The 13,212-nt window shown below is 51.0% G+C and overlaps 1 protein-coding gene across 29 annotated transcripts in view; it reads right to left on the bottom strand.

Annotated features, from left to right (window-relative positions):
• LOC119445208 (polyhomeotic-proximal chromatin protein-like) overlaps positions 1 to 13,212 on the bottom strand; it is a 199,065-nt gene that overhangs the window by 67,765 nt on the left and 118,088 nt on the right. The gene's annotated exons all lie outside the window — the stretch shown is intronic.

The raw sequence follows: 13,212 nt of genomic DNA, 5'->3' as shown, positions 1-13,212 counted from the left end.
TAAATCAAGCTGGTTAATAGTGCAGCACGCGGTATGTGCACGTGTGCCTGCCTCGGGGAGCGCGGTGTAATAGGCATATAGTTAGGTGTATAACTGGCCGCCGTCAAACGACGCCGATACGCTTGCATTCAGAGGCCGACTTCTCGATAAGTGCTCGGGCGCGCTGCAGCAACGCAGCACGTGGCGGTGGCGATCGGCTGAGCCGATTTTGGCCGGTATATAGACTGCCGATCGGCTCGTCGTGTCGGGGACAAACGTGGGAAGACCAAACCGTAAAAACAGCGGCAGAACCCCCCCTCTCCTTCAAGGCCCGCCTGTCTGGCGCGTGCCCCAGACGAAGACGACCGTGGAACGGGGTGTATACGCGATAGGCGAGGTGGGGAGAATATAGAGTGTCTGGCGAAGCAGTGTAAAGAGAAGAAAAAGGTATACACTAGATAGCGTAGCGGAAAGTGGTGGCCGAAGGAACGCTGATTAGAAGAGCGTCGCTATAAAGAAAGGGGGGGGGGGGGGGGGGGGGGCAGGCAGAGATGGGCGCAGCGATGCCAATTCGGCGCAAGCTTTCCGCGAATCGACAAAAACTACAGAGGAAGTCGGGGCCCCGCAAAGACCTCCCCTTCTCGACTGCAGGCTGACGTTTGCGAGCGTGTGACTGTGTGTGTTTGTGCATCTGCGTGCGTTCGTGACGCCGCGTCCCGCGCCGATCTAATATAAAACCGGCCCGCCGCAAGCCGGCCTCCTTCCTCCCTTCGAGCCGAACCGTCTCCTTTCCTGCGGCGGCGAGACGATGAATAGTCGGCCTGCCCCTTGACGAGGGCTTAGCCTATCAGTGGCGCCGCACGTGCCTCGAGTGCCGATGGCCGAGACAAGGCGCGCCGGCTGCCGGGCGGCTGCCGTGTTATACCACGGCGAGCTGCACGCGCTCGGCGTCGAGCAGCGGAGCTTCGCGGCTTTGCCAAGGGCCAAGACGAAGCCCAGAAGACCGCATTCGGCACCGCAATAGTGTTTCGGCGGGTCGACAAGGGGGGGCTTGGCTTGGCCTGGTTGGCGCTGTAGGTGAGGGGAGGAGGCAATCATCCGTAATGCTTCCTTTAGACTTCGGGTAATGGTCGTAGAGGAAACACACCGTTGCAGTCGGCGCTGCACCCGCTATACCCCGCGAGGGTGTATTGCACCTCGCAGGGCGGCCAAAAGTCGACACTCTCGGAATTGCACTCGCTTCCCGATCGTTATTCCAGGGCCTGTATTTATTTAACAAAAAAATTCTTACGCTAGAATTGCTCGGAAGAGAAAGTTTTCAACCCGGACATATTATTAACGAAGGCAGTCAACGGAAACGAGCGCTTACGAACGAAAGCTTTTTCTCAATTCGGGCCCAGCAGGATCGTGAGAGTCGTGGGCGAGTACACTGGCGTGTATCGGCGAGTGCGGCGTGAACGTGATCGTGAATGTGCAGGTGAGTGTGGGTGGACGAGAGTGTGAATGCGAATTAGTACACGCGGGTGTTATACTGTAGGCGTGGGCACATTACGAGTGCCGCACAAGCCAACCAGGTGTTCGGGCCGACATGATTTGTAGCCTTTAGCGTGCGCTATATCTTGGTACCGAGGCACGGGTGCACGAACGGATGACGGGACGCTGGACGGTGGCTTCCGCCCTTCAGTTACTTCATCGGTTCCTGAACAACTGTGCCCCGAGATCAGTCTAGCGCGCGCCATAACCATGCCTCATTTTGTTCATTTACACGGACTATCTTTTACAGCGCACGTTCTGTAGCCTCGCAGATAGCTGTGGTCGTTATATCAGCTCACGACCCCCACGGTATACATCGGCATGAGCTCGGAGCCACAGACCGTCTATACAAAGAGCTGCTTTCGACGCTATATGCTAGCGAGCAGCGATTATGATATCGTATACCACGTTGGCTCGTATACATATGTGTCGAGCAGTCTGCGATAAATTCCTGTCGATGCAACGCTTATCGCTACAGCTCGTAGACTTACCTTTGTGTTCTGGCATGTACAGTTGAGGGATGGGACAGAAAATGATAAACGTAACCTTGGGAGACACAAAGGCGTCATTATGGATTAGAGAAGCAAACGAGTGCAGCTGATTTCTGGTTTAGGTTAAAGGAAATGAGTCGAGCTGGGCAGGTCATATGCGATTGACAGATAGCCGTAGCCTGTTAATAAGTATTGGAATGAGTGCCAGCGGAAGGAAAATCGCGGTCCACCGGGGCACAGACTGCGTGATGAAATTTGCAGCGGGCATATGATAAGAGTCTGCTGACGCAAGGCAGGGGTAACTGAATATCGCCGGAAGAGGCCTTTATTGTGAAGTGGTCATAAATGGGCTGAGGATGACAGAATACTTCGTTTGAAGCGCCATCTATAGATGGTGAGCATATCTCATACTGGCGGTCGCATGCATTCACACCACGACACACTGTTGCATGCAGAAAAGACTGTCGATATCCACATGCAGCCGGATCTTCTGAACATCGCTATCGCCATTCCTATTATATATATATATCGTCGTTCTGTTTATGCGATTGTCGAGTCGCGTATGTTTCTTTTTTTCGATTAGCCAAGATTCTTTAACTATATATCCACGTTGAAGTCCCCAACGAGGAGGAATGGAGCGCTTCTATAGCACTCTGGCGCCTCTCGTCCCGGCGAGCGGGTCACGTGACCTCTACGGCTCTGCTCCTGCGTGCTCGACTAGGAACAGCTCCGCTGTTAAAAGCCTCATTACATCTCCATTGTAAACATGAAGAATCCCGGACCTTGTCACGATGCTTCGTAGCGTCGCATTAATCACGATAACAACGTACGGGTGTGCTATAGAGACGTGCATGGTAGAGGCTCCCTTTCTGGAAACTCTGCCAGCAAGAGATGAGCCGAGCAGTAAAGCATCGCGCCTTCCATCCTTTCGGATAAGACACGCGCTTGTTGTACGCGACGCATCAAAACGAGTTCTGGCATAACAAGGCACATGTCCTCGTTTAGCGTCGGACCAGCTTTTACGCGGGGCAGCATGATAAAAAGAAAAAAAAATCACGACTCAAAGAAGCGAGTCGCAGAAGATGGGCTCCGTGCGACCATCGCAACCTCCATACGCGCGCATGTGCTGGTGCACCGTGTGCCGGTGGTCGCTGTCGCGATGTGGAAGCGATGGGCCTTCCTCTCCGCGCGACAACCGCATACACGTACAACTACAAAGCGGGCAGAACGCTGACTCCGTGCTCTGCGCAGCCTCAGAGATACACAACCACGCAGCAGGGTGAGATAAACGGTAAGTAGCGGAGAGCGGGTCGCGAGATGGCCCCGTACTGCCGCTGTCAGCGGGACAATGTGAAGATAGAAAAAAAGCAAGTCACATAGTTATGTGCGCACAGATAACGCGAGCCAACGGGAGAGAAGAAATGAGAGAGAGAGAGAGAGAGAGACGCCGCGACAACGTCAAGCGTCGAGAGAACAGAGGAGGGCGCCTTCTCATGGCAGCAGCGCCAAGAAAGAGAAGCGCTCTGGAGGAGACGCAACCACGCAACGCGCCCGTGCGCGTCCCGTAATCTTTTTCGCTTGCGCCGGTTTATTTTGGTCCCGCACCGAGCGCGCGCGTGACGAGGAAGAGGCGGCAACGGCGGTGCTCGTTTAGTCCACTTCACGCATGGCGAGGCCCGGATAACACTCCTTTAATTGGTTTATAATTACGAGAACAATCGAAAATGAGACGCCGCCTTCTCGGTATACGCTCAACCACTCTCTCCTCTCCTCCTCCTCCAAGTCACATTGCTGTCTGCGTCTTTTCACGCCCCCCCCCCCCCCCCCCTCCTCAGCCTTTGTCCAATCCCACCCACTCTCCCTTCTCCCCCTTGTCGACTGCCCTGCCATCGGGCTTGTTTTGCCGCCGTGGACTTCCTGGTGTGGATGAGAGACGCTCGCTCGCCCGTGATTCCACTAGGCCGGCTTGCCCGGTTGGGTATATCTTTACTTTATTTTTATTTTATTTTTTTATCTTCAGCTGTTTGCCTTTGAGACAGTTTACAAAGAGCCAGCTCCCGACGGCGTGGAGCAGCCGACGAGCTTATTTACGCTGCGCCATTGTTAGCGCGAAAAAAGTCGACGAGCAACCAACCGTCTTCCCTCTCCATCCCTTATCGTCGTCGGATTAATTCGTAACGCAAGGCTACCCATCGGGGTCTCGCTCCGTCTGACGCTCAGTGCGCGCTGGCAAATGTGCCGCCAGGCGCCGCCACGCTCGGTGGTTGTCGCTATAGAGCGCCAGTGCGCACAACCGGAGAGAGATACCGATATCGCGCGGTCCATAGATGCATGGCCTTAACATACTGGCGGGCGTTAACCTCTGGCCACTAAAGTAAGGCCAGAGACGGCTCAAACTGCACCCCTCCTAAGCACTGTCGGAGACACACTTTGTTACGTCTTGGGTTATCATTGCAGTAAAAGTTATTACTGGCACGAAACTTTCAGATAATTTTTTTACAAGTATGATCGGGTCGCATTCATCTCCTGATGACTGTTTGGACAATATACCTCTAAAGGTCACGGGTTCTTCGAAGCTTGCTGAGTGACGTTTAGCAGCAGCCCGAAGAATATCGTAACGAATTCGAAGTGCAAGTGAACCCACGAAGGTCCCCTGTTTGAATCCGGACAGAGATTATCACATCTACTTTAGTAAAACGAGGTACTTGGCTAGTCAGTGCTTATTGATTTTGTAATGCGCCGAGCGAAACTGAGTACGGCTGCTAACGTAGTACGACACGCCAGAAAGGACGACAATTAAGGCTTTCCTCCGCAGGCCTTTGCACCTTCTCGTCCTGTCTGGTGTGTCCCTATGTGTTAGCAGCCGTACTCAGTTTCGCTCGGCGCAGTTACTAAACGGATCAAACCTATTTACCGCCCACAGCATTTCCTTACGCTAGTTTTCTTCCTTTTAAACCTTGCAATCAGCGAAACAGACGGGATGGATGAACTCGACGAGTTCGCGCAAGAATGCTACCTAGCTAGATGTGACATATAACGAAGACCGTCAGCCTTGATTCTCGGAGAGTGTCTAAGCAGCACATAAGCATGACAAAGTTCTTAACGTGCTGCTGTACTCATGTGGGCCTCACATCTGCGCAGACGCGGTGAGAAAAGATAATCACACGATTTCATCTTTTACATAGGAAAAAAAAGAGACAAAAGAAATGGTGCAGCAGAGGTTAGGGGTAGAGAAAGTTGGGAAAGGAAACTTCTTGCAGACACCAAGCCATGCAATCTCAGGAAAACTGTGGCGCCAATTTCCTATGAAACATGGATCACTGTGCGAATGCACAAGAACCTTTACCACAATAGGAAGCCCCTCGTTACAAGCTGTATCTTTCCTGGATATCATGTTCCGAAATAACGAAAAAGAAATATAAACAAACAAAACAATGTACAGCCATAAGAATTCATTGGGGGGAGGGGCGGGCAGCGAAAGCCACGCGATAAGGATTTCCAGTCGTTACACCATCACGAAAACGGCCACCACCGCCAACCTCAACATGAAAAAAAGAACGCGATACGCGTAATCGCATAAGCGGTAACAAGATGATGGTCTCTTTCGCAAAGAGGGGAAAAAAAATAAAGTAGCAGAAATAAAAAGATCGCGCAAAGGCCATGGGCTGAGTAGAGTGAGCCCGGGAAAGACGACTCCATCCGTAGACGAAGCACGTGCTCGCATATGCGTAGGAGGAGGAGGCTCGCATATACAGCAAGTTCGAAGCACGCATAACGATAGTATAGTATAGAAGGCACGGAAACACTAGAGCTTCAATCGAGATCGTGCGTTCGTGCAACCGCCAAGAAATACAGAATTATTGAACAAAATGTAAAAGAATACATGCCGCCCACTTTTCTTTTTACCTTCCCCCCCCCCCCCCCCTCTTTCTATCTTTCTTTTTGCAACGGGGTGAAGCGGCGAGGAGACAGGAGGAGCTGAGGTTAGGATCTCTAGCCCCAGCAAATTTGCATAATAAAAGACCGCGCGCGCACGTTTCTCTCTCCTTGCCGTGTGTGCCCCCCATGCCCCGCGAAGCAGAAACCGATGACCCGTCACTCTTATTTCTCCCTACCAAGTCCCCCCTCCCTCACGGCGTCCCCCGACCCTCCTCTTGCTCCCTATTGCCGCAATGTTCCTCTGTCGCCTTTTCGTCTGCACGAGACCACCCCACCCCGCTTGATACTCTTCCATTTCTTTCTTTCCTTCCTTGTTTTTCATTCTCTTGCTCTCTCTCTTTTTTTTTTTTTCTTGAATGATGCATTGCCCCTGGCCTCTCCTCAGGAATGCTGTTTCTTTGCAAACTGACCGCGGACAATGAACCTAAAGAGACGCTTTACCATCACGGCTGCCTATAGTTCCATAACTTTCCACAATTTCTCTCTCTCTCTCTCTCTCTCTCTATATATATATATATATATATATATATATATATATATATATATCGTAAGAGAAAGAGATGAGCTGAAATGAAAAGAGTATTACATTCGTATTCGTATTGCAGGGGCACTCATAACAGGTGGATCGCACAATTGGCATAAAACCGCGGGTATAAGAAGAGCAACATAAGTTCGCCGCTTTGTTTCTTGCGAGCACTAAACTGCCAGGGCTGTGTGCTAGAAGCTTAGCTCAAAGTTGTCAGGCCTGGACAAAAGTTTCGAAACGCAAGGATTGCATGCCACTTGTGAGAAATATTAACATATGCTAAAGCTTTTAGCAACGAGGTGGGTATGATATTTCAGGTGTGCTAACTTAAACACAGAGTGAAAATCAAGTCGATCTTTCTGTTCGGTTTCTTTACTTTTCGTTAGTAGACTGAAAGCACCAAACCGGCTCGCTACGTCGTTATACCAAGGTGTTCGTTATCTTACGGGCGCAGGTCTAGTGGTCTGAAGAACACAGACACAAAAGAACAAACAAAATGATACACGCGGACCTTGGTTCGGCCTAATCTCAAGGAGACAGCCCGTTTACCTGTGAGACCGCATCGTTTATCATCGCGTTATCATCCTCATTTCTAAGTCGGGCACGAAACGGCATAACCAACCTGCCTCGCGGGAAACTGAAAAGCGAGGGCACTTCTTCGAAACCACGTCACGAACAGGAGGAAAGATGGAGCCATAAACGAGGATAGAGAAAACAGATAAGGAAAAAAGAGAGAGAAAGAGAAATAAGAGGACGAGAGAAACCCGACGTAAAGCATGAAGGAGCGATCCCGTGAGCACCGAACACGAGCCGATCGCATAACGCGATACGACCACGTCCAAACGAGCGCACACGCACGGTTGTGCATAAACAAGAAGTCACCGGCCTAACGCCCCTCGTATTACAAAGTTACGCTTCATCATCGGCGCGCGTATCTCGTCGGCCGCGAGAACCACCACTCACAACCTAATGGGACCCACTTAACAGAAGCAGACCGGCGGCAGACTTTCCAGAAGCTGTTCGTCTGCATCCGTGACACTGTCACTGGGCTACTCTTTCACTCAGCTCTTTCTTTCTCTCTTTCTTTTTTTCCCCGATGTATACACTTGCTACAGGCGTTAACACAGGAACAGGTACCTTCAATACTATACCAGCTGTGCAAATCGGCTTCAAATTCCGCCCGTATCCTGAACCCATGCTATAGCTTGGCAGTGTCCTACGATTCGATTAAAAAAAAGCATGGCCTCCGAAACAGGGCGGCCTCAATCTCGAAGGTCATGTAAGAAGGCGCCTGCCTCCAAGGTGTTACCGCTTTGTGGCGCTCGTTCATTGATTTGCAGGTAGTTATTGATGACGATGATTATCTCTAACCACGCCACATTATAGAATGGGCTTGGCGACAAAATACCTAACAAGTGTAAGTGTTAACATGTCATGATCTTCTACCCCCCTGCCATCTGCTTTTATCTCGTACCTATGCATGTGACGATCCCACCCCCACCTCTTCCTTACTTATTTCTTTCCCACCATTACAGTCGAACCCGGATATATCGAACTCCCATACAACGAATAATTGTGTATAACAAACAGCGGTAATATCTCCTTGACAATTTTTGTATAATTTTTTATGTTATATATTGAATTACCTAAATATCGAACTTTTTTTAGATCCCCTTCTGATTCGATATATCCGGGTTCGGCTGTACTCTACATATACCTTATCTCGGCCACTCGCCAGCTAACGCTCCCCTCCCCTTTGAGCTCCGGCGTCCACAGTAGCCAGCACTACAGTGCGGTCAACGTGGCAAACAGCCCAAATGACGGGGACAAGTGCGACGGACAGGCCCATGTTGACCCGTCCTGCTTACATATAACCCCTCCTACAGCTCGGAATGCTTCGAGTTTCGTCGCAACGACCTCGTTCGCTTTCGAAATATGGGGCGTGCATACGGTGAGCTTCGCGACGGCAAGGGTGGAGCAGGCCTGACATGTACTTCGCGCTGGTCACTCGGACGCATCTTAAAACCTACTTGAGCCTTCCAAAGAAGCAAAACTGCTTTGAAAGGCTCGAGACATTGTTTACGCCTCAGGCGAAGCTCTCCTTAACGCATAGGAGAAGGCTATATCGCCGGCTTCGCAGACGCGGAAAGGCATTCATATCTCATCACGGCTTAGCAGTGACAAGGTGAGGCCGACGCCTAATTATAAATAACGGATCACGCGACGAGACAAACGCTGTCGCGTCCCATCGTTTCGTGATACGGCCAGCGCAAGGCGCGGTCTCCGTATCTCAATGAAGCGATCGCAATGGTGGGGGATAAAAGGAGACGCTTTTCTTTTCTTTTTATTGTTTTCATCGCCTTCAGCAAAGTGTGTTTATTTAGGTCACTGCCAACGCAGTAAACAAGTTTTGGCCGCAGGCCTGCACTGCTGAAGAATTATGAATGCACTGCTGTATACGAACTGGCGAGCCTGAGGAACCTGTAATGTTGTGTGTTTTTATAAACACGAACGCCTGTGTATAGGACAAACGTGAGCGACGACTACAGCCATGCCATCACTTAATTATTCGATGAGATTTCTGCGATATTTTTGCTGATAGGAGGCCAGACGAAGGACGCCTCCGCTGAGCCGTCGTTGTCGTCGTCACGACCACTATACACAGCGATAATTACATTTCGCCTTGGGTTCTGAGTAGCAAACAGCGTCCACAGGTGTCTGGACGTGGACCCGTATAGGATACTACAGCGCAATCTGTGACCTATACATCCTGGTCTGCATGCAGCGCAGCGGCGCGCCCAGTGCAAATCTCAATTGGGGGCCGGCCATTCATTTCCGCGACCGAGCAACCTTGTTGCAAAAAGCACGCCGCCACGCCCCCGTGCGGCGGGAGCGAGCGTGACAAAGTGCAACGCGCACCTGTAATTAAGCGCAATAGCCGTCAGCTAAATAGATGGACGCCAGCACGGTAGGTGTTGCTCTCGCGATATTGGTTAGTTAGGCTAAATAGACACCCTGCCCTCCAGACAGATTTGTTACAAGCAATAATTCCTGCAGTTCGTGCTTATCGAGGGCAAGCTGACGAATGCGCGCGCATTAAGTTCCCAGCGATGTGTGTCCGTCGCAGATAGCCGGTTCATGCTAACCATTACAGAAGTACCAATTGAATGTCAAAGGGTTTTCTAATGAAAGTAGACTGAAGGCTACAGAAGCTCAAAGCGGAATATACAGAACGTGCACGAACATTTTTGTAAGGGAAGGCAGAAAAAACTTGCAAGCTGGGTCGCTCACTATGCACTTGTGACGCGGCTACATAGGGCACAGGGGCCGACCAGTGCACTGTTCGTTTCTGTTCACCCTGCGCATGCTTCTCAAATAGCTGTCACCGTTCTAACACGGTTCCGTAGCGCGGACTACAAAAGGAGCGTTTCAGTATGGAGCAACACGTTCTTCAGCTGGTACGTTTTACTCCTGTATTCTCAAAAGTGTCGACTCGTATCTGCGTTTCAGCGATCTTCCTCGACGATTCCTGTGACGAGAAAGATGCTTGTAGAACATTTCTCCGCTCCAAGACTACATCAACCCACCTCTCACTGCTGTCACAGATTTCTCCTTCGTCACCACCGCTATAGTGCTGGTTTTTGCATCACCTTCTCGATCACTTAGTATACGCCAGAATGAAATCAGACAATTTTGTGTATACTACTGCTTGTATCGCAGCTTCGCTTGTTTCCTAGCACTTCCGCATCACAAAGCAGAACGTGCGCACTGTTAGCGACAACGCGCTAGTACGCATTCTCCGAGAAAATGTAGAACACTGTATGGACACACGTGGAGTTGTCGAGACGTCTTATGCCGGCGCTGCGGCTATTGGCAGTGGCGTCAATTGGAAGTATTACCGTATAGTATTGCCTACAACAACACCACAAGGCCTCGGGACAACTATCCGGTCGCAATCGAAGTCAAATGGGCGGTGTATATATCCCTTAAATATACTATCAGAGGAAAATACCGAGTGCGCACAAACAGCGGGAGAGAGATATGATTTTATCACGTCTGTGCAAGCAATGGAAATAGGCGCATACGCGCATAAGCCATATATCATGTCAGTCAGGTACGGGTTCCGTAAGCGTACGTATAGCGCGCATTTATCACTGCGCAGATACCAGCAATATCCTCCAGTGGGCGATAAGGCCCAGCTCTCCCCCCCCCCTCTCTCTCTCTCTCTCTCAAACTAATGAACACTGTGGGACTGCTGTCATTCAATGAGGTATAGTCACTGAAAACATATCGCGTTTTGAGGAAGATGACGGTTTACTTTCAACTGGGACCCACTCGCTGGTTAGAACTTCGGGCTCGTGACTGCCCCACACTGGCGCCCAACGTGGGCCCGGTGTGCAGTTAGTATCATGCAATGACTGCACAACTATAACCGAGCAATGAAGCGATCTCGCCTCCATTCTCGGCTTCGTGGCACTCAATATTAACGCCAGACACCGTTTACGCACTGTCCGGCACAGCCGCGAATCCAGTGCAAACACACGCGCCGCAAGACTGCCCTCATGCTCGCACCCGGCGCTGCTTCGGTGAGCAGCCAAAGTATACATACAGCCTTCCCGAATCCACCTATAGGAGAAACGCGCGGACGGCATCACCGACTGCAATCAGCCGAGCTCGCGCAGTCACGCGTGACTCAATCAAGACCCTGCAAAGAAAAGAATACTAAAAGAGAACGCGATACACAGCATCTCCCAAGTTGAAGCCACTGGTCAGCTGCTCTGATAGACCCTCGGCTTTGCAACGTCGCGAGCGCAGGAGTGTTATCCGACATCCGTGCAAAGCGTTGTATCTAGTCTGCCAAAGAAGACATAAATCCACATAAAGGTAAAGGAAACGAAAAAGAAGGGGGTGGGGAGGGGGAGAGAGAGAACAAAGAGAAGAGAAATATCGCAAGAAGGAAAGAAGAGAGGGCAGACAGCGAGGCGTGGTGTCGGCGTGCCAAAGCGGGCGTGGCAAGCGCCCGCGGCGGTGCCGTAGCGGCGACGCGTCCACGCGTACCGGCGGGGGGAGACGCGGCCCTACTGCCGCCGCCGGCTGGCGACGGTGCGCCGCCGCTTTCGTGTGTCCCCCGCCGCGGAACGGAACGGTCAGCCGGCCAAGCGAGGACTGCGCCCGGGGCCACCACGCTCCGCAGGAGACTGCGCCGTCGGCCGAGACGAAGAGGAGAGGGGGGCGAACGGGGCATCGACTCCGCGCACCGTTACGTATCGGTCGCGGCGGTGTCCAAACGGACGGCGTACGACGGCGTCGGGTCGAAGCACGCACGCCCGAGCTTCGTCATGGTATACGTATACTGGTGTGACAGCGCAAAGCGGTCCCAACTTTCGCGACTGAGTCAGCAAGCGCATGTCACAGCTAAGAACTGTCAATTATTAGGTGGGTGCGAATATTGTCACGACTAAAGAAGCGCTAACAGCCACAGAAGACAAGGAAGTGAGGGACACGAGAGCAAGCACGTCTCTCTCTGAAGAAGATAAAGTTGGCACTGCCAATTATTTTCGTATTTCTTCTTTCTGGGGTTTACGTGCCAAAATCAGTTCTCATTATGAGGCACGCCGTAGTGGAGGGCTCCGGATTAATTTTGACAACCTGGGGTTCTTTAACGCGCGCTACAACGCAAGCTCACGGGCGTTTTTGCTTTTCGCCTCCATCGAAATGCGGCCGCCGCGGCCAGGATTCGATCCTGCGACCTCGTGCTCAGTATTCTCGAGTCTCTGAATATAGAGCTTGTCTTCGCATCTTGCGACACCTTCGTTATTCGAAACTTTCGAATAACGAATCGGATGTCGTTCTATTCGATTCGGGTCTTCGAATCGAATAGTAGCTATTCGTAAATGCGAATATTTTTTTTTTAATACAGTTCAACTAGGTCACAACGTTAACTGCACCCAACATAAAATTGGAGCAAAAGTACGGTAAATTCTCACCCCTGCGGGCATAGTACAGACACAAAACACGAGAACTTGCGTAATCGAGCAGGCTACTTCGCTTAGGAAGTCATACTTTACAGGTTATACAGCGGTCATTCGCACTCTCTGAAGAGTCCTTGGCATGCTAAGGAACTGCTTCATAAGGTACTATGTAATGACAGAAACTTGCTAACTTTAAGAATACTAGGATGTGAGTGAACATAGTTTTGTATTAATTGTGATAACGGCTGTTCATTATTCGGAAGATATTCGAAAACTATCCGATTCGTATTCGATATGGTCTAAGAAATCACTACTCGCACACCCCTAGTCATTAGACTGCGTATACATAGTCAGTGACAACCTCAGAATAAAGTTACAAATGCAGCTCTGTCCAACACCAATAAAATGTATACATCCGCGACGTCACCACGGAGATGAACTTTCAATATCAGCGTCCCTCGGCATGTTTTGGAGCGCGGTCGCAGAGAAGGTAGACGCAGCACGGTTTTGGTGGGCGTAGTTCGTACTGAATTCTTAGGTCGTAACTGAGTACAGTGATCGTAATATAGCAGTACTTCGTCTTCGCGCTACCCTCTGCTAGCCTCATGGTTAGCTCGGACTGCCAGAGCGACTGCCGCCCCAGAAAGGCTTTGCGTCCGGGGTTCAAAATCCGGACCAGGACGAAATTGAATGCGAGTACGGCGTAGGATACACCAACTGCACAGCCGGGAACTCCGCCAATACAACGTTCGCCTCGGTAACATCCGTCTCC

Source organism: Dermacentor silvarum, chromosome 3 (assembly GCF_013339745.2).
Source record: "Dermacentor silvarum isolate Dsil-2018 chromosome 3, BIME_Dsil_1.4, whole genome shotgun sequence".
Taxonomy (NCBI): domain Eukaryota; kingdom Metazoa; phylum Arthropoda; class Arachnida; order Ixodida; family Ixodidae; genus Dermacentor; species Dermacentor silvarum.
Note: the sequence above shows the minus strand (reverse complement) of the source record. Positions and strands in the feature narration are given on the sequence as shown.